Below are 3,439 nucleotides of genomic sequence, written 5' to 3'. Positions count from 1 at the left end.
TCAAGAAAACAAAGATTTTTCACTGGTGGACTGATTAGCAGCATTATGATAGATGGTGAGGAGATTGAGACTGTTAACAGCTTTAGTTTCCTTGGTGCCACAATCAATACTCTAAGTACCAGCAGCCAGGAAACCAAAAGACGAATTGCACTGGGAAAGTCAGTTGTCAGAGATCTCGCCAAAGTAATAAAGAGCAACGACATCAGTCTGGAGACTAAGGTGCACCTGATTCAGGCCATAGTGTTCACAATTACTTGCAATGCATCAGAACACTGGACAATGACTAGGGATGACAGAAGAAGAATTGATGTCTTTTAAGCTTTGGTGCTGGAGAAGAGTACTGAATATACCATGGTCTGCCAAGAGAACAAACAGGTTCATCCTGGAGAGGGTGAATCCAGGCTGCTCATTGGAGGAAAGGATTCTGAAGCTTTATCTGACATAATTTCAGCATGTTGCAAGAAGGGACCAGTCTTAGGAGAGGAACATCATGCTTGGGAGGGTGGAGAGACAGCACAGGAGAGGAAGACCCTCGATGAGATGGGTTGATTGAGTGACTGGGGTAATGAGGGTAGGTGTGTTAGAGACAATAAGGTTGGCACAGGAGAGAGCAGGTTTCAGGGCTATTGTACACAAGGTTGCCATGAGTCTCAAGCAACTGGACGGCACATAGCAACAACAGCAACAACAATGGTATTATGTAGTATTTTTCCTTATGAGACTTAGTCCACTCAGCATAATGCTGTCCAATGTCTCCCAAGTTATGTAGTATTTTTCAAAATCATTGCTCCTGAGTGTTGCATAGTATTCCATTGTGTGAATGTACCACAATTTCTCAGTCTATTCAGTGGTTGGACATTTGGGCTGTTTTCATGTTCATTACTCTTTAGCACTTTGGAGCGGTCCCTGACAGATTTCTCCAATGTAATTCATCTTTTGATTTCCTGACTACTGCTGTTGATTGTGGAACCGAATAAGCGGAAATTGTTAACAACTTCAATCTCTTCTCCATCTATCATGGTGCTGCCAATTAGCCCAGTAGTAAGAATCTTTGTCTTCTTGTTGTTGAGCTTCAATCCATATTGAAGGTTACAGTCCTTGACTTTCTGCAGCAAACCTTTCAGGTCCTTTTCAGTTTTGGCAAGCAAGGCTCTGTCATCTTTATATCACAGGTTGTTGTTGAGTCATTCTTCAATCATGTTGCCACATTCTTCTTCATAAAGCCCAGCCTCCCCATTGATCTGTTCCACATACAGATTGAAAAGGTATGGAGACAGAACACATCCCTGGTCCACTCTCTTCCTGATTATGAACCATACAGTGTTTCTTTGTTCTGTTCTGAGGACTGTTTCCTGGACCAAGTATAGGTTTCACATGAGCACAATCAAGTGTTCTGGGGTTCCCATTCTCCTGAAGGTTAACCACAAGTGGTTGTGATCCACAAAGGAAGTCTGGTGAATATAACTATCATTCAAATATATGCACCAGCAACCAGAACAAAAGAGGACAAAATAGATGGTTTCTACCGACTTTTGCAGTCAGAAATCGATCAAACATGCAACCAAGATGCATTAGTAATAATGAGTGACTGGAATGCAAAAGTTGGAAACAGGGAAGGATCAGTAGGCTGAAAACATGAACTTGGTGACTGGAATGAGGCTGGAGATGGAATGATAGAATTTTGTACAATCAGTTATTTATTCAATGCAAATACCTTTATAAGAAACATAAATGCAAAACAACCCAAGAAACATAAATGCAGAATACACATATAGATTTTACCTGATGGTATGCATAGGAATCAGTTTGATTACATCTGCTGAAAGAATCATTGGAAAAGCTCAATATTTGCTGTGAAAACTAGATCAAGTGCTTGTTGATTGTGGAACAGACCATTAATTACTCGTGCAAGTTCAAACTAAAGCTGAAGAAAGTTAAATCCACAGGAACTAAAACTTGACTATCAGTCTAATCTATCCCAACTGAATGTAAAAACCATCTCAGAAACAGATTTGAGGCCTTGAGTACTAATAAACAAAGACCAGATGAACAAAGACAAGATGAGCTGTGGGAGGATATCAAGAATATCATCCAGTGGCAAGAATCTGCACTGCAGTCCCAAAGGTGCATGGTTCGAATCCACCAGATGCTCTGCTGGAGAAGGAGGGGCAACTCCTCCTGTGCCAGTTGGATCCAATTCAATGGTACAGCAAATTTAAAATAATAAAAGTAAATAAATTAAAAAAATAATATCATCCACGGTTGCTTTCAGAGCTAGCATGTGGCTTAGTCTAGTCTTTTTGAGTTCCTATCATGGCCAGGGCCAGAAAATGCATAAGGTGATAGTGCAGCCCATAAACCTCATCTTCAAATACTTGCAAAATAGATCTAGGATTCAGGTGTGGCTCTATGAACAAGTGAATATGCAGATAGAGTATTGTATCGTAGGTTTTAATGAGTATGTGAAATTCATATTAGATGATGCAGAAAAGATTAATTCTAAAACAAAGTAAAAAAATCAACTGGGTCAGATTATGTGTACCCAACTAGAAATGATCAATGACGTGAAAATTCATTGAGGCAATAGGAGTTTTTTCTTCTTTTTTTTCTTCTGTTTTAGGTGTCCTTTTTAAAAAAAAATTGTTCTAAAACATGTGTTCATATTGTTTGACTGCTCTCATATTATTGCCAGATCACAATAAAGACTCTGAAATTAGTTTTATTGAAAAGAAAAATATTATTGACCAAGTATTTAAAAGGACATTACAAATACAGCGGAGAAAGAAAAGACCTAGATGGATTTAGAAAGCTACTCTGAATATTGCATTAGAGAGCCAAGAAGCCAAAGCAAAGGGAGAAAATCATGAAGTTAAGGAACTGCACAGAAAATGTCAAAGGGTGTCTCAGGAAGACAAAGCAAAGTATTATAATGAAATGTGCGATGAACTGGAGTCAGAAAATCAAAAGGACTGAACTTACTTGACATTTAAGTTGAAGGAACTGAAGAACAAATTCAAGCCTCGAGTTGCAATACATTGCTATGGGCAGAATATTGAATGATCCAGGAGGCAACAAAAGAAGATGTAAGGAGTACACAGAGTCACTGTACCAGAAAGAACTGGCTAATACAGAAGAATTTTTTCCCTTTTTTATTATTAAATTTTATTAATTTTAATGAACGTTTACAGAGATTTTGGATTTCCATTCATTCATTGTTGCACTATTTTCTCTACTCTCCCCCTCCAGTTCATTCCTCTTTTTTTTTCTTTCCCCCTTGAAAGCCTGTTTTAATTGTCCCATTGCCACATTTCTTGTCAAAACCAGTTCTGATCAATCTCCTTTGTTAGTCTGTCCTTTGCCATTCCCTATCACTCCTCCCTGAGAGAGACTTCACCCTGATTCATAAGGAAAAGGGGACTGCGTATTCTCTTAGCTACTT

This window comes from Elephantulus edwardii, unplaced genomic scaffold (genome assembly GCF_000299155.1).
Source record: "Elephantulus edwardii isolate Elephantulus edwardi_28Jun2011 unplaced genomic scaffold, EleEdw1.0 scaffold00152, whole genome shotgun sequence".
NCBI lineage: Eukaryota > Metazoa > Chordata > Mammalia > Macroscelidea > Macroscelididae > Elephantulus > Elephantulus edwardii.
This window is presented reverse-complemented; position numbering follows the sequence as displayed.